Below are 18148 nucleotides of genomic sequence, written 5' to 3'. Positions count from 1 at the left end.
TGGTCTACAGAGCTAGTTCCAGGACAGCCAAGGCTACACAGAGAAATCCTGACTCAGAAATAAATAAATGAATAAAGGAAGGAAGGAAGGAAGGAAGGAAGGAAGGAAGGAAGGAAGGAGAGTCATTTGTTTGATTGGAGGCTCCTGGTCTCTGCTATACTATCCACACTGGGCCCTCAATGGGACTCTTCCTAGATACCCTGTGGCTGCGTGGCTGCCATTTGAATACATGCCAATTTTCCTGTAAAATAGCTAAGCCTATCTCTACCACTTTGTTTTTTTTTTTTTTCCCAAGATGGGATTTCTCTGTGGAACTGCCCTGACTGTCCTGGAACTCACTCTGTAGCCCAGGCTGTCCTCAAACTCACCGAGATCTGCCTGCCTCTGCTTCTGCCCCTAAGTGCTGGGGTCTTTTTTCTTTTTAAAAACTTAACTTTGGGGCTTTATTGTGCAGGAGGGAGGAACACACTTTTGTCCCCCCAACCCCCAAATTCTACCACTACTTAAAAATTACATTTTTTGACTTTAAAAAAAAAAATGTGTGGATGTTTTGCCTATGTGCATATCTATGTGCCATGCCTGGGGCCTGTGGGAGCCAGAAGAAGGCTTCAGGTCTCTTGGAAGTGGAGTTACAGATAGTTGTGAGCTGCCTTATGGATGCTAGGTATCAAACACCGGTCCTCTGGAAGAGCAGCCAGTGTTCTTGATCACTGAGCCATCTCTCCAGCCCCTCTGCCACTACTTTTTAAAAGATGTTATTTAAGTGTGTATATGTGTCTCTGTGAGTCTGTCTATACCTGAGGAGACCAGGAGAATTTGTCAAATCTGCTGGAACTGGAGTTACAGGCAATTATGAGCCTCTGGATATGAGTGCAGGGAACCAGGCTCTAGTCTTCTGGAAGAGCAGCCAGTGCTTTTAACCACCGAGCAATCCCTTTGGCCCCTCTGTTATTAGGAATGACCAGGCTGAGCTGGGCCACGTGAAAAGATGGGGGCGGGGACCAGAAACAATGAGGTCAGGAGAGCGGGAACCAAGACCAGCTGCAGAGAAGCCGAGAGGCCAAGGACCAGGCATAGCCAAAATGGCTGGGCTATATAGGAACCATCTGGAGGAAGAAAACCCAGCCCATCCCTGGGCTGGAGAGTATTGGGTAGGGGTAGGGTGTGCTATGGAGGAGGATCCTGTGACAGGTAGAGTGGCAGCCAGGGTCTGCTTTGATATCTTAATAGGCACCTCAGTTAACATTAGCCATTTGTCTTGGGTTTGAGATGTGACAATTAGCTCTGTATAAATTCATAGTTTTAGGTTGGACATGCCTGTACACCAACACTCAGGAGGCAGAAGCAGGATCTGGCTGTGCTGCCCAAGCTGGCCTGTACACAGGTTCCCCTTAAGCTCCTGAGAACTGGAGTGTGCCTCTATGTCAGGCTTCCTTTCTTGTCTTTGATGACATGAAGATACTATTCTTCTGAGAACTGCCTGTTTCCACTTTTTTTTTTCCTGTTGAATTTTGCCCTCTGTCACACAGATAATTTTTATTTTTTAAAAATCCAAGTAGCTTGGCATGATGGTGCATGCCCTTAAATGCCAAGGAAGCAGAGACAGGTGGATCTCTGCGAGTTCAGGGCCACCCTAATCTACACAGTGAGTTCCAGGACAGTCAGCACTGCAGAACTGTTACGTAGAGAAACCTGATCTCAAAAACAAACAAAGAAACAACTGAAAAACGAAAAAGGAAAGACAAACAGAAGAGAAAGAAAGAAAAAGAAATCCATGAATCAGTCTGTCTGCCAAAGAAGGGTTTAGGTATGTGGTCATAAGTTACCTGACATAGCACTGGGAATCAAACTCAGGTCCTCTGGGAGACAGGAAGGAAGCCATCTCTCAGATGACTTTTGTGTGTGTGTTTGTTTTTGTTTTTCTAGACAGGGTTCCTCTGTGGCTTTGGAGGCTGTCCTGGAACTAGCTCTTGTAGACCAGGCTGGTCTCGAACTCACAGAGATCCGCCTGCCTCTGCCTCCAGAGTGCTGGGATCAAAGGTATACGCCACCACCACCTGGCTTCATTCTTGTTTTTCAAGACAGGGTTTCTCTGTAGCTTTGCAGCCTGTTCTGGACCTCACTCTGTAGACCAGGCTGGCTTCGAGAGAGATCTACCTGCCTCTGCAAGGAAGCCGTCTCTCTACACCCTTCACAGACCTCTTTTGCTGCTGCTTCTCCTTCTTCTTCATTTCCTCCTCTTTCTTCGTCTCCTCCTTCTCCTCTACTTCTACCTCCTCTTCTACCTTCTCCTTCTTTTCTCTTTTAATGTACATTTTGGTTTCTGTTCATTACATGTATTTGCTGTATAGTATATTTGCATATATACTCTATAGTATATATTGCTTTGGGTATGGCATCAGCCATACAAATGTTACACCATATTGTCCTAGGAAGAAATGATACCTTAGCCATTTGCTATGACTGGCATTGCAGCTTCCAGGTAGGTCCAAATCATACAGATGGCTCAATCCTTGGCAGCAAAGGGCATTATGGCTATGTAAGTCTAGGAAGGCTAAGTTTCCTTAGCCCTTGACACTGGCCACTGTCACAGCTCTTGGCTTGGGGTCTGAGATATTTGGCTCCAAAGACTTCACTGCTCTCTGGAACTCTTCCAGCAACCAGGACCTGCAGTCTCTCCTCTGACTCTGTACAGCCTTCCCCCCCTTCATTTTCAGCTCTCTCCCCTCCCCTGCTGTCTCTGTTAGAACCCTTCTTCCTCTCTGTGTGCTCCTGTAGATGTTGTCTTTGTATGAGACAGGGTCTCAAATACCCCAGACTGGACTTAAAGTCATTAGGCAATAGAGGCTGGCCTTGAACTCCTGATCCTCTTACTTCTGCCTCCCAGGTGCTTGGATTACAGGCATGAGCCACACACCAGACTCTTGGACTACTCAGTTGCTTCTTAGCTGTTGAGCAGCTGGTGACCTGGCCACTTTTACAGTTTGGCCTGTGGGCTGTTCAGTTGTTGTGGCTACCTGCCACACCACTGCCTCGTCACTGCTGCAGTGATGCTGTCTGATGCTGAGTCCACACTACTGACAGTAGACAAGAAAAGACTGCTCAAGAAATGCCTCTCATGGGCCCACAGGGGAGGCAGTGAAGGGTATCTTCCAGTGCACTCATTGAGCATGGGAAGTTTGCTTATGTGGTCAGAGAAGGGTATTTAAACCAATCACAACAATTCTTCAGTGTAGTCACAGAAGGCCCTCTGCAAGGCCACCAGGGACAGTGATCTTCTGGCCTAGGTACAAATGGATACAGGATCATCAAGAGTTCACTGAGGCTTGCAATAGCAAAATGTCTGGTGCAAAACAGTACTGGCAGAAACTGTGCCTTCAGGAACCAGGACAAGCAGTTGTGACCATAGTCCTATCATGTCCTGATGGCATCTGTGTAGTGTTCAGAACTGCTGGTCTGGTCATGTGACCGACAGTCCTTTTCCTCAAGGAAGCCAGAGCAGGAGGGAAGAGTCCAGCAGCTGCCAGTTAGGAAGTCAAAGTAGCAACTATATTTTGCTTATTTATAGGAAAATGATCATGGGAAGTGCTTACAATAAGAATTTAGAGATGCTGGGTGGTGGTGGCACATGCTTTAAATCCCAGCCAGCACTCGAAGGCAGAGACAGGCTGATCTGAGTTGGAGGCCATCCTGATCTATAGATACAGAGTGAGTTACAGGACAGCCAGAGCTACACAGAAACCCTGTCTCCAACCAAACAAACAAAAAATAACTTAATGAAGGACCAGGCATGGTGGCTCACACCTTTAATTCTCAGGCAGAGGCCGGCAGATCTCGTGAGTTTGAGGCCAGCCTGGTCTACATAGCCAGTTCCAGACCCTGTCTCAAAACAAACAGAAAACACTGATGAGGACTGAAGGGATGATGAATCAGTGATTATCTTATTCAGTGTCCTATTGCTGTGAAGAGACACCATGACCACAGCACCTCTTTGAAAGGGAAACATTTAATTGGGGCTGGCTTACAGTTTCAGAGGTTTAGTTTGTCATTGTCATGGCAGGAAGCCCAGTGGAAAGCAGACATGGTGCTAGAGAGGTAGTTGAGAGATCTATATCCTGATTGGTATGCTGCTGAAAAGAGAGACATTGGGCCTGGCTTGAGCATTTAACACCCCCTTCCCTCCCTGTAACATTCTTCCTCCAACAAGGCCACACCTCCTAGTCCCTGTCAAGTAGCACCACTCCCTAATGACCAAGTATTCAAATCTATGAACCCATAGGGGCCATTCCCATTCAAACTACCGAAGAGGTTAAGACAATGTCTGCTCTTGAGGAAAGGACTCAGGTTTGGTTTCTGGTGTCTCCATTGGGTAACTCACAGCCACCTGTAACTCCAGTTCAAGGGATTGCAGGCACCTGCACACATATGTGTACATCCACCCCATATACTCAATTAAAAATAAATCTTAAAAGCTAAGAACTTAATCTGCCTACCATCTTGGGACCTATTGCCACTTTCCATCTTACTTAGAAGGGCCAGGAGATTCTGCTGAAGCCTTTGTCACCTTGTGAAATGCTGGTGTGGAGAGATACTGGGGAAGATGCTTGGTGTTCCAAAATCTGTTAATGGGATTCTATTAGTTAGGGATTTTATTGCTGATAAAGGACCATGACCAAGGCAATTTATAAAAGAGTTAAATTGGGCTTACATAGCTGGGCAGTGGTGGCACACTCCTTTAATCCTGGCACTTGGGAGGCAGAGGCAAGCAGATTTCAGTGAGTTCCAGGACAGCTAGGACTGTTACACAGAGAAACCCTGTTTCAAATTACAAAACTTGGGCTTGCAGTTCTGGAAGGCTAGAGTCTGCGATGGTGGAGTGAAGGCATAGCAGCAGTCAGCTAAAGCAGTAGTTGAGAACCCACATCTCCATCCATAAGCAGGAGGCAGAGTGGACACTGGGAGTGCAAGGAGTTTTTGAAACCCCAAAGATTGACCCCAGTGACACACCTCCTCCAACAAGGCCACACCTTTAATCATTCCCAAATAGTTCTAAAGACTGGAGATTGAATATTAAACCTCTAAGCCTATGGGGGCCATTCTCAAGCAATCAACCACAGGAGCAGGTACCATTTGAAGTTGTAGCTGTGGACCACACCTGGCAGGATGGCAGGATGCGGGTACTGCTTAGCTCTGGTGGTCCTAACTCAGTATGTAGACCAGGCTGGCCTTGAACTCACAAAGATCCTTTTGCCGCTGACTCCAAAACTGGGACTAAAGGCACCACCACCCCTGGCCTAATTTCATTTTTCTTAACAGCTAAATAATGTTACATTGTATAAGTGTATCACTCTTTCATTATTCATTCATCAGTTGATGGACAACTAGGCTGTTTGCAATTCCTGATTAGAATAGAATGCTATGAATAGAGCAGCAATGAACATGGATAAACAAGTATCTCCTTGGAAGGATGTAGAATCCTTTCGGTATGTCACAAAGTGGTATAGCTAGCTGGGGCTTGAGGTAGACTGATTCTCAGTTTCCTGAGGAACCACCACACTGACTCCCACCAGCATTGAATAAGTGTTTTCTTTTCCCCATACCCGCACCGGCACGTGTTTTTATTTATCTTGGCTATTCTAACTGCAGTAAGAAGAAATCTCAAAGTAGTTTTAATTGGAATTTCAAACATTTCTTTATGTGTTTCTCAGCCATTTGTGTTTCATCTTTTGAAAAGTCTCTACTTAGTTCTGTATCCATTTTTTAGTTGGGTTATTTGTTTTCTTGATGTTTGTAGTGAGATAGTCATTCTGTGGCACTGACCACGCCCATGGTCAGTGACTATCTCACTACAGATGTTCAACTTTCAAAAATTCTTTATGTGTTCTAGATGCTAACTATATCAGATGTATAATTGGTAAAGATATTTTCTCATTCTGTGATCCTGAGTGTGAGTCCAGCTGGGCTGGAGAGCAAGACATAGTCTTAAATAAATACATAGGGTATTTTAAAAATTCCTTTTAAGGGCTGGAGAGATGACTCAGTGGTTAAGAGCACTGACTGCTCTTCTAGTAGGTTCTGAGTTTAATTCCCAACAACCACATGGTGGTTCAGAACCATCTGTAGTTGAGACCTGATGCCTTCTTCTAGCCTGCAGGCATACATGCAGGCAGAACGATGTACATAACAAATAAATAAATCTTTCAAAAAATCCCTTTTGATATTTTCTAATTGCCTAATTGACTCTGTCAGTAAAGTGCTTGTTCCTTGTGCCTGTTCAATCCCTAGCACCCATATGTACAGAATTGAGCACCTACAATTTCAGTACTGGGGGGTTGGAGACAGGAAGATCTCTGGCGCTTGCCGGCAAGTTGAATCAATGAGTTCTAGGTTCATAGAGAGACCCTTCCTCAGGAAATAAGGTGGAGAGCCACTGAAGAAGGTACCTGAGGTTGACTTTTGGCCTCTGTACACATGTACACACATGCACAGAACATTCAAATACTATCTCCTTCACTTACATGACCTTATAAAGTTTACTCAAACTTCTAATGTTTAGTATATAACCTGTGTTTCATTATGTCTATAAAATGCTTTATAGATCATTGTACATAACTCATATTTGCCCCCCTCCTATTATTCACTTTTTTTTTTTCTTAAGAAAGGGTTTCTCTGTGTAGCCCTGGCTGTCCTGGAACTCACCCTGTAGACCAGTTTGGCTTTGAACTCAGAGATCAGCCTGCCTCTGAGTACTGGGACTAAAGGCATGAGCCAGCACTGCCCAGCTTATTCTTCAACCTTTTTTCAGTCTTTGCTTTCCTTTAAAATATAGGGATGAGTAGTATTAAAGATAATAATACAGTTGGGATTTCAAAGAAAAGAAGAAATCACAGAAACTTTGCTTTTAGCCAGTTAACGTTAGGGCAGGTCTGGGACTGAACAGAATATGGAGACCCATAGTTACAGAGCTGGAAGGAAGTGTAGGACGCTGTGGTTTTCTTTCTGTTTTTTGGGACAAGGTGTCCTTAAAGAGTCCTGACTGGTTTGGAACTTACTGTGCACACCAGACTGGTTTAGAGATTCACCCTGTTTCTGGCTTCTGAGTGCTGGCTGGGATCAAAGGTTAATGCTAACACACTGGGTTCCTTGTAGGGAACACTGAGTAAACGTGGAGAGAATAACCTTTAAAAACAGTAAAAAGACCAGGTGTGGTGGTGCACGCCTTTAATCCCAGCACTCTGGAGGCAGAGGAAGGTGGATCGCTTTGGAGTCCGAGGAGAGCCAGAGCTGTTAATGCAGAGAAGCAGTCTCGAACTCCCGACCTCTCAACAAACAAAAACAAACCAGTAATTTTCTTCCGTGAATTCCGAGAGGTCTAGGATGCATTATATATTTAACCGCTATTATATACTTAAAAGGTCTCACTTCGTCTAGTACCAATTCTCCCAATAAAGTAAGAACAAGCCTAGACTGATGATTATACACACCTGAAATCTTTGCATTTGGGAAGTGGGGGAAGGAGGAGGATAAATAGTTTAAAGTCATCCTCAGTCACACAGGATTCAGGCAAACTTGGGCTCCAAGAGGCCCTGTTGCAAAACAAAACAAACAACCTCGCACCTCATCCCAACCTCAAACAAAATCAAATGGGAAGCAGAGGATTCTGGGTTTTGTAGTCGTTTCATTATGTACCCATATGTGCTAGATTCTCCGGCCAGTTGTCAGCTTGGCCCGCCTCCTACCTTCCGGTGTTGCTGCATTTTCCGAGGCCAATCAGAGGGCGGAGTTTGCCTGTTCCCGGATCTCGGATTGGTGCATTCGACCGGGTTCCTGAGTTCAAATTTTCAACCGTACCAGTTGAGTCCCGAGGCGGACGGGGTGCCGCTGCCTTCTGAGACTCGGTGCAAGGCTAAGCCTGGTAAGTGATGGGAAAGTGAGGGGGAGCAGCGTTGCGCCGGGAGCCAGTCCTCCAGGTTTCCGAAAGGTCGGGGATCCTCGGGGGCAGGTCCTGACAGCCTAGATAGCGCGTGGGCTTCGGTGGCCGGGGCTTTGCGGTCAAACCTCGGAGTCGGTATTCGTGGGAACCCCGGAGCAGAGGCTGCTCCAGGCTGACTGGTACTCAATGGTAACGACTGTTCGTTTAAGCACCGCTTTCCAATTTCCACACTACACTTTGCATTAAGAGCTCTTCGCATTACTTTAGGGAAGGAACCCGAGGCCTGCCCTTAAGTAGCATTGTAGAGAAGAGATGTGATCGCCACCAAACGCTTTTGTCTGAGATAGGACAGTACATTTGGGGTTCAGCCAACACGTTTGAAGTAGAGTTTATTACACTTTGATTGTCTTCTGTTTGTGATATAAAATTCACTTTATGTTATCCTTACTGCCCTTTTCCTTTGTATCGAGTCATTATGTCTTTCTGCCTTTTTATCTTCCTTTCCTGGGACATTTATAGGTTGGAGGGGAAGACCCAGATAAAAACTTGATTTGTAATCGCATATAATTTTCTCAGTAGCAAAGACTCCCACCAAACTATTTCTGCTTCTCCCCCCACCCCCAACTTCCTGGTTTATCCTTAACTTGTATCTTCACACCCTTTGTCTTTATTTGACTTTTTCTCATATTAAAACAAAAACAAAAAACCCCAAACTACTAAAGAACTATCCTTTTTCTTGTTTTGAGACAGGGTCTCTCAACACATAGCCTTAGCTGTCGTGGAACTCATGTTGTCTAGGCTGGCCTCAAACTCACAAAGAACTGCCTTGATGGTGGGATTAAAGGCCTGCTGGCTAGTAAGAATATTCTTGTGTGTTAGCTTCCGTGTATTATGACACCTGTCAAGTACCACCCTCCCCCCCCCAAATCATGCTATATATCCTTTGTTGATTTAAGTGCCTGTTCAGAGGTATCAATTTGCCATTTTTGGTTTAAAATTATTGTGGCCTTTAGCCAACTGAACCAACTGATTGACCTTTGAGAGTATATTGTGTGCTTAGGTTAGTTGATGTTAGATACTGTATGTATACAGATACATGATATAGTCAAGGGTTTTCTGGTATGCCTGAGGCCCAAATGGTTGATTTTGTGTGTGTGTGTGTGTGTGTGTGTGTGTGTGTGTGTGTTAATAGGGTCTGAACCCAGTATCTTGCTAATGGTAGGGGAAGTAGCTGGGGTACTCTGTCCTTTGAGTGTGTGTGAAATGATAATAATGATTACTACTGTTGAGACAGGGGCTTGTTGTAGCCCAACATGAGCCTGAAAGAAACTTTGTAGCATCGGCTGGTCTTGAACTCCCAATCCTCCTTCCTTCAGGGCCAGAGTGCTGGGTTTGCACTACCACACTAGGTGCTGGGGTCTCAATGCCCAGGTCTTTGTGTGTGTTAAACAAGAACTCTACCAGTTTTATTTTTAAGACAGAAACTGGGTAAGTTACTATTATATAAGTAAAACATTGTTTTTGTTTTGTAAGGATTCTGGACATTTAGAGGTGAGGAGATGGATGAGACTTAATACAGGAAAGGTTAGATTTATGAAGTGTGTGGGACATAAGCTGACTCTTGAAAAGCAGGGATTGGCTGGGCAGGATGTGAACCATCAGGTTGCATTCTATTGAATTGGATGGATAGGAATGCCCTGCTGAGTTGACAGCAAAATAGCAAGTGTGAAAAACTGGAATATACTAAGTGGGTTGGCAAATTGAGGTTTTCTAGTATGTAAATAAAAGCATTTTCCTCCCTTTAAGACAGGGTTTCTCTGTGTAGCACTGGGCCTCCTGGAACTCTGTATGTAGACTAGGCTGGCCTCCAACTTAGAGATCCACCTGCCTCTGCCTCCCAATTGCTGGGATTAAAGGCATGTGCCACCACTGCCTAGCTCAATAAAAGCTTTCTTTTGGCCAGGTTTATGCTAATGTTGGAGTTAGAACAAAATTCTCATCATATTATCTTGCAAATATAATTAAGTTTGTTTGGTCAAGAGAAAGTTATATGGAAAAGTAGGACTGAGTTTGACATTTCCTTTCTATATATATTTTTTTCCTTTAGCTATTCTTGGATTTGTTTCCTATAGTGAGAACCTGTGTACCTAGATTCTTCCCTTTAAAAAAACTATTTAAAAAGACTTTTTTGTTTTGTTTTAAACTTTTGGGAGAAGAATGGGAAAAATTATGTATCCTTTCACAGACTTACTGTTTTTGCTTTAGGAAGCAGAATTAATAATGGTGTGATTGACTAGCCTAAGGTGTTGGTTTTTTTTTTGTTTTTTAATTTACTTATTTTATTCATCAGATCCCACTATATATGGTTGTGAACCACCACAGTGTTGCTGGGAATTGAACTCAGGACCTCTAAGAAAGAACGACTAGTGCCCTTAACCTGGTGAGCCATCTCTACCCCTAGCCTGAGTTATTGTGTAGATAGATTTGTATTTGAGACAGAGACATGTAAATCAGCAGCCCAAGGTCCTTTATAAGAAAAAGATGAAATTAAACAAAGAAAGGTGTTGTATTAGTGGGGGTTCTCTAAACAAACAGAATTTATAGAATGGCGATATATGTGTGGCATTTATTAGAGAATAGCTTACAGGCTGTGGTCCAGCTAATTTAACAATGACTGTCCACCAAAAGGAGAACCCAGTAATTGTTCAGTTCATGAGGCTGGATGTCTCAGCTGGTCTTCAGATTCCTGAAGAAGTGGGCCAGTGAAGGAATTTACCTGTGAGAGCAAGAAGGCAAGGACAATAATTGCTTCCATGTCCTTTATATAGGCTGCCAGCAGAAGGTGAATCAAAAGGTGAATCCCACCTCAAAAAGATCTGGATTAAAGGTGTATTTTCCAACATCAAGAGATTTCATCTAAAAGTGGGTCTTCACATGTCAAATGATTTAATTAAGGAAAAAAAAAAAAATCCCTTACAGGTATACCCAGCTGCTTGGATTTTAGTTAGTTCTCTATGTAGTCAAGTTGACAACCAATAGCCATCACAAGTTGATCCCTTGTGAACTTGACACACATCATATATGTCATGATTAATTTCCAAATGAAAATAACCAGGTTATAAATAGACCCAACATGATATAACTATCCAGCATACAACCACAAGTGCATTATGAATGTTAGAATGGATGGCAGTATCCCTTGAGGGACATTCTTTTGGAATCTCATAACTTTATTATGATAACTACTGATAATCTTTTAATTGATACTACAGTGCATGATAAAGAAATTGAGGAAAGGAAACACAATCCACACAAAAACAAAATATGACGGAAACATTCATGTCAATTATCCTCATTTTTGAGGATAGTCTTAGCTGGTGTTTATACCCTTAGCTGGTGTGTATAACTAACTACCTTCCTCTACTAACCATTCTGTATTTCCTCTATCTTCAGTAAGCTCTTGGTCTTTTTCCTAGAGGAGTGACCCATTTTCGAAGGATCTGTGCCCTTTTTCATCCTTTCTGGATTAGATTGTTATAGTTTCCCATTGGCTTTAATCACAGGATATGGTAGCACCAAGAGATGCCCTAAAGGATCTCCTGAACTCCAGGAAAATCTTTCTTATCTCCACTTGGAAAAACAATCCAATTTCTCCTTGATAATCTGAATCAATCACTCCTCCTAACATTGTTATTCCTTTCTTAGCAAAGTGGCCAGGGGACATCTGAACTTCCAGTTCAATGGAATATTTGCTGTTGCTCCTGGCAGGAGTGCTACCCACTCTGGAATCAAATGTTGTAGGCCAACAGAACTTAAGGTTGAGGGAACAGGAAGCAAAAATTTCCCTAGGGGTGATAGGGAGTGGAACTATTTCCTTTTCAATGCCTTGATTCCTGGACCCATGAATCCTGGGTATGGGAGAATATATTGGACACTGATTCAAACTGTATACTGCCCTCTGGTGAATCCTTCCCGAGCCCTCCATGCTGCTGCTACCTAATTGGTGCTGTAACTGTCTTCAAAAGGCCATTCCATTCTATCAGGCCAGCAGATGATAGGGAACATGGTAAAGACCAGTGGATTCCATGATTGTGGGCCCACTGTCGCACTTCTGCCTGTGAAGTGAGATAATCAGAAGCAGTACTGTGTTGGATACCATGACAGTGGATAAGGCATTCTGTAGTCCACAGATCATGGCTTTGGTAGAAGCATTATATGCAGGAAAGGCAAACCCATAACCAGAATAAGTACTCTAATAAGGACAAATGCTGTCCTTTTAACAAGGAAGTGGTTCAATACAGTCAGTCTTCCACCCTCACTCTCTGGTCACTCCAGAGAATGGTGCCATTTCTGGGTCTCTGCTGTTGCAGATCTGGCACTCAGCAGCAGTTGTAGCCAGGTCAGCCGTGGTGAGTGGAAGTCCATGCTGTCAAGCCTGTGCACAACTTCCATCCCTATCACCATGGCCACATTGTTCATGGACCCATTGGGCAATGCCAGGAAGGGCTGGGGAAAGAGGCTGACTGTTCACAGCATGGGTCATCCTATCTACAGCTGGTCACCTTTTGTTTGTTTTGGTTTTGTGAGGCAGGTTTCTCTGGCTTTGGAAGCTGTCCTGGAACTAGCTCTTGTAGACCAGGCTGGCTTCAAACTTACAGAGATCCTCCTGCCTCTGCCTCCCAAGAGCTGGGATTAAAGGTGTGTACCACCAATGCCTGGTGAAGTCACCTTTTGATGAACATCTACATGGGACACAAGTATCTTCATATCCTTTGCCCATTTGGAGAAATGTGTTCATAAAATTCTTCCCCAGATATCTTGCTTTTCAAGTCCCTGACCATCCAGCCATTGATTACAGCCCATGCGTAGCATTTCTCCTTCCCAATATAATGTATGACCATGAGTACTGCCCAAAGTTCTGTCCACTGTGAAGATTTGTTTTCGCCAGTGTCTTGCATGGTTCCAAAAAGGGTTTGTAAAATGCTGCAGGTGTCTATTTCTGGGTGGTGCCTGAATAATGTACAGAACCATCAGTAAAGCAGGCTCTGGTCTTCTCTTCCTCAGTTAGCTGATCATAGGGAATACCCCAGGAGGCTACAGGTGCATGCCTGGCAGCTGATGGCATTGTAATGGGAGTTTTTCATGTAACTTGCTTGTGCCTTCAGGACCTGCTCAATGGATCATTCATATATATATATATATATATATATATATATATATATATATATATTGCTTTTATTCATAATAGATTGTTGCTGTGTTGCTATGCATGTCCTACTTGATGGTTTGATGAGTTGTATAACACTCAACTTTTGATGGCTAGCTCAGGTCACATGATGGCCCACTGTCAAACTTTTAGTTTTTACTAAGGCCCAATAGCAGGCCAAGAGATGTCTCTCAAAGCCTTTCTCCAGAATCCCCAAAGGTTTCACGTGATTCATCTATAGGGGCCTGCCAAAAGGTCCAAACAGCTCCCTTCAAGTACCGTCAGGTTTGCTAGATGATACGGTCCAAGTGCTAGAACAACCTGCACAGTATAGCTTGATCCTGCTGAGGAACCTTCTCCTGTTCCAGGCCCTGCTTAAAGCTAGCAAATTTTGGTATAAGGACCAGAATAACACCCAAGTGAGGGATGTTCTGAATCCAAATAGGCCCTCTAAACAGTGTGCTTCTTTCTTGGTGGTGGGAGGGGCTAGGTACAGTAATTTATCCTTCACCTTAGAAGGAATATCTCAGCTTGCCTTGCACCACTGAACTCATAAGAATTTCACTGAGATACAATTGGATTAGCCAGGCAATAGTAGAGAATGCCTTTAATTCCAGCACTCGGGAGGTAGAGGCAGGCGGATCTCTGTGAGTTCGAGGCCAGCCTGGTCTACAGGCTCCAAAACAATACAAAGAAACCCTGTCTTTAAAAAAAAAATTTGGTGGGTGGTAGATTTATTCCCCATCCTCTGATTTGCACGTGTTACCAACAAGTTGCTATCCCCTGCTCACTGGTCCAGTTGACGTAATGATGTCAGTGTAGGGCAGCAACGTGATATTTTGTGGAAGACACAGTTAGGATACAGGCTGGAGAGTTAACTATGTCCTTGAGGTAAAACTAAAAAAAAAAAAAAGAAAACTGTAAAGGTATACTGCTGGCATTGCCAACTGAAAGCAAATTCCTTCAGGTACTGGGGAAAGTGCATTTGCTAGATCAATACCTGCATACCCTGTACGGGGGTGGGGGGGGTGGGGGGGTGGGTGGGTGGGGGTGGGGGGGTGTTAATCTGCCCAAGGTTCAAGTAGGAACACTGCATCTGATATAGTAGCTGCCAGAAGAGTCACTACTTGATTGAGTTTTTTTTTTTTTTTTCTTTTGTTTTGTTTATTGTGACAGGGTTTCCCTGTGTAGCTCTGGTTGTCCTGGAGCTTACTCTATAGACCAGTCTGGCCTCAAACTCAAGAGATCCCCTTGACTCTGCCTCCTGCAGGCTGGGATAAAAGTTGTGCCCCATCCCCTTGGCCTGGCTGTTTGATTGAGTTTTAATAGTCAACTTTTGAACGCTCTCTACCCCTGCCCTTGATGGTGGGCACCAAATCCTGCGGATCCTCCAGGATGTGATACTATTTTTGATTCACTATTTTCTGTGGCAGAAGTAACTGAAGGCTTCCATTTAGTCTTTCCAACCATAATAGCTCTCACTCCATAGGGCAGAGAACCAATGTGAGAAATTTTCCATTCTAGTGTATCTATCCCAATTTTACATAGGTTCTGGGGCTGGGGCTAGAACTGCAAGATGAGTTTGGGGATTCTCGGAACCTACTGTGAGTTGGGCTTGAGTCAAAACTTTAACCAGCTGACCTCTGTAAGCTCCTGCTTTAACTGGAGGGTCTCAATGTTGCTTCACAGTGTCTAACTCCAGTCTCAGGGCATTCAGTGCTCTCCTCTGCCCCTTGACCTCCAAGGGTACTAGGTACACATGTGGTGCACATACATAAATACATATGTACATAAATGCAGGCCAAATACTCATACACATAAATACATATAAAAAGTTTTAAAGTTTTTATTTTTTTAATTTTTTTTTCTCCCAAGCTAGGCTTTCTTTGTGTAATAGCTCTGGCTGTCCTACCACTTTGTAGACCAGGTTGGCCTCCAACTCACAGAGATCCCCCTGCCTCTGCCTCCTGAGTGCTGTGATTAAAGGTGTGTACCACCACTGTCTGGCCAAAAATTTTTTAAAATTATTTAATTTTATGTGCATTAGTGTTTTTGCCTGCATATATGTCTATGTGAGGTGTCTGACCCCCTGGAACTGAAGTTACAGGCAGTTGTGAGTTGCCAAGTGGGTGCTGGGAATTGAACCCAGGTCCTCTGGAAGAACAGTCAGTGCACTTAACCACTGAGCCATTTATCTAACTCCCTTGACTAAAATTTTTAAAGTTTATTCTTAACTTTTAAAAATGCCTTTCTGCTGCTTCTAGTTTCTCAATGAGCAGTGTCTTCAGGACTGCAGAAGTTGAGAAGAGAGTTGAGAATTGACTGGCGCCTCGAGGCAAGGCTGCAGGAGGCGGGCTGAGGAGACACACTGACTCCAGGCAGGTGTGTATCCATGGTGAGTTACACTCAAAGGAATAAAAAATGTTAGCCAATTCCTTCATAAATGTTTAAATAACTTAAACATCTTTTAAAGCTAATGTATATTTTAAGAAGGAAGTCCTTAAGCATGGAGAAGGAAAAGTAAAGTCACTATCCTGCTTTTTAGAGAAGTTCTAGCTAATGTTTGTTGCTGTGCTGGGGGTGGAACCCAGAGTTTAAATCACCCTACCACTGGGTTAGCCTCGACCCTTTTTGTACTTTTAATTTTTATTATTTTTATATTACTTTGTGCTTATTTTGAATTGTATGTTTTGCATATGAGTATTTTGTCTGCATGTCTGTGCATCACTTGTGTGGCTGGTACCCATGAAGGCCAGAAGAGGGCATCAGTTCCCTTGGAACTGGAGGTATAGACCTTTGTGAACAACCATGTGGGTTCTGGGAATCCTACCCAGATCCTCTGGAAGGGGGAGACCCATAGTCTTAGTCACTGACCCAACTCTCCAGCTCCCCTTTTGAGACCTTGTTTGGTGTTTTGAGACAGATATGCCTGCCTCAGAGCTCAGGGATTAAAGGCCTGAGTCACCACACTTGGTCCTGTCTGTACTTTCTGTTTTGAGTCAGGGTCTCAATCTGTTGCCCAGCCTGGCCTTGGACTTGTGATCCCCCTGAAAACCTCAGTAGCTAGTATTACAGGTCTGGGCCACAATGCCTAGCTTGACTGACATTGCAGATTTTTGTCAGAGTCTATATTTCAAGCAAAAATGATATCATAACTAGCTAGATATGAGAGTGGGGTATATACCTGTAGTCCCAGACTTAGGATACTGAGGCAGGAGAATCAGAAGGCTAACTTTGTCTATGTTTTCAGTTCAAGGCCAGCCTGGCCTTTAAAAAAAACAAAAAGCTCTGGTTGTGGTGGTGCATTCTGGTAGGATTTGCTGAAGGAGGTGGAGGCAGGAGGATCATGAGTTTGAGGCTAGCCTGGGTTATACATTGCTAAACCACGGGTGGCAGTGCATACCTTTAATCCCAGCACTTGAGGCAGAGGTAGGCAGATCTCTGTGAGTTCTAGGCTAGCCTGCTCTACAGAGGAGTTACAGGACAGCCAGGGCTACACAGAGAAACCTTGTCTCAAAACAAATAAACAACTCAGTAAAATATGAAACTTACATTTTTTAGGAGAGAGAAGAGGAGGGAGGGGGGGAGAGAGAGAGAGAGAGAGAGAGAGAGAGAGAGAGAGAGAGAGAGAGAGAGAGAGAGAGAGAGAGAGAGAGAGAGAGAATGAGAATGCACTCAAGGGCTTGAGTACCATGTTATGTGTGTGGAGGCCAGAGAATAATTTTAGGAGCTAGTTCCCTCCTTCCACTATAGATTCTAGGGACCAAACTCAGGCTGTGAGGCTTGCACAGCAAGTTCCTGTACCCACTGAGCCATCTCTGTTTTCTTTGCTGGTCTGTTGAGATGAGATCTTGTTCTGAGATAGCTTAGGCTGGCCTCATATTCTCAAGTAGCTTACACTGGCCTTGAACTGATGGCTGTCCTGCTGCCTCAGCCACCCAAATGCTGTGATTCCATTCACGATGCCCCCATGCCTGGCTGGAATTGTAAGTTTGAGAAAGAAATGAAAATGCATTTGCTTGGTGTTTCAGGGTGAATTAGAACAAGTGTTCAGTGAGTGTTTGGATGGTGAGGGATTGTTTCTGGATTTTAAATTGACCCAGTTTTGGAAGCTTCATAGATCTGTTTCTGTAAACAGATCGAATTTCAACATAGAAGTTAGCAAATGTGGAAACAAAGCCCATTAAACCTTCTTCAGATGTAGTTTGTAAGTTTGATTAATACTCAAAGCTATTGTTGCCATTTGTTGACTCTAATCCCTCATGTACAAGGAAAAAAATTTAGCTGTTTTTCTCTTCCGTAAAATGAAAGTATGTTAGTGCAGTAAGATCGCTTACCCCTGTGAAGGTGTGTGTGTTGGAGGGGGGTGTTGGTGAGAAACCATCTTTGTCTGGATGAGATGATTTTAACTAACTGCCTGTAATGATTAAGCCTCAACTTCTGTGGCCTCTCTTGAATTACCCACAGTTTAGCTCGAGCTCTCCTCTGTGCCTCACGATTGGGCGGTGAGGTGCTTGGCCTCTCACCTCCGTCTGTTTTGCTAGGAGCTGTTAGCCTGCAATTTCATGCCCGCCTAGAATGTGCTCTGTGCTGCTCCCCACCCCTTCGGAACCTGCACCTTTTGATTTATAGAGCCTGTCAAGGCCAGCTATTTTTGGTTTGAGGGTGAGTGAAGAGAGGCAACATGAGGCTAACTTCAGATGAATGTAGACACAGGTTCTACTGCTTCTTCTACAGTCGTCCTCATTTGTGTGTTTTGTTTTCCCCTTTCACCTATTTCTTCCCCAGAGAAAGATTCATCACTTACTTATCTATCTATTTATTTTTGAGGCAGGACTTCCCTGTGTCACAGCCCTAGCTGTCCTGGAACTCAGTTGGTAGACCAGGCTGGCCTCAAACTCAGAGATCTGCCACAGAGTGCTGGGACTAGAGGTGTGCACCCCCACCGCCCGGCTCTATTTTCTTGTATCTAAAGGGAAAGGATTACACATGTACATCTTCCCAGTGTT

General features: G+C 44.0%; 1 protein-coding gene across 3 annotated transcripts in view; it reads left to right on the top strand.

The window, feature by feature from the left end:
* Positions 1–7793: 7793 nt before the first annotated feature.
* Tpx2 (TPX2 microtubule nucleation factor) overlaps positions 7794–18148 on the top strand; it is a 46411-nt gene continuing 36056 nt past the window's right edge. For 2 of the 3 annotated variants that reach the window (XM_051193137.1, XM_051193118.1), the window contains exons 1-2: positions 7794–7915; positions 10284–10373. The gene's annotated coding sequence lies outside the window, so the exon portion shown is untranslated. Of the gene's footprint in view, positions 7916–10283; positions 10374–10761; positions 10856–18148 lie in introns of all 3 variants that reach the window. The other variant, XM_051193128.1, reaches the window with a different exon arrangement.

The sequence above is a fragment of the Phodopus roborovskii genome, unplaced genomic scaffold, assembly GCF_943737965.1.
Source record: "Phodopus roborovskii unplaced genomic scaffold, PHOROB, whole genome shotgun sequence".
Classification (NCBI taxonomy): Eukaryota; Metazoa; Chordata; class Mammalia; order Rodentia; family Cricetidae; genus Phodopus; species Phodopus roborovskii.
The sequence above is the reverse complement of the archived record's forward strand: the minus strand, read 5'-3'. Positions and strand labels throughout refer to the sequence as shown.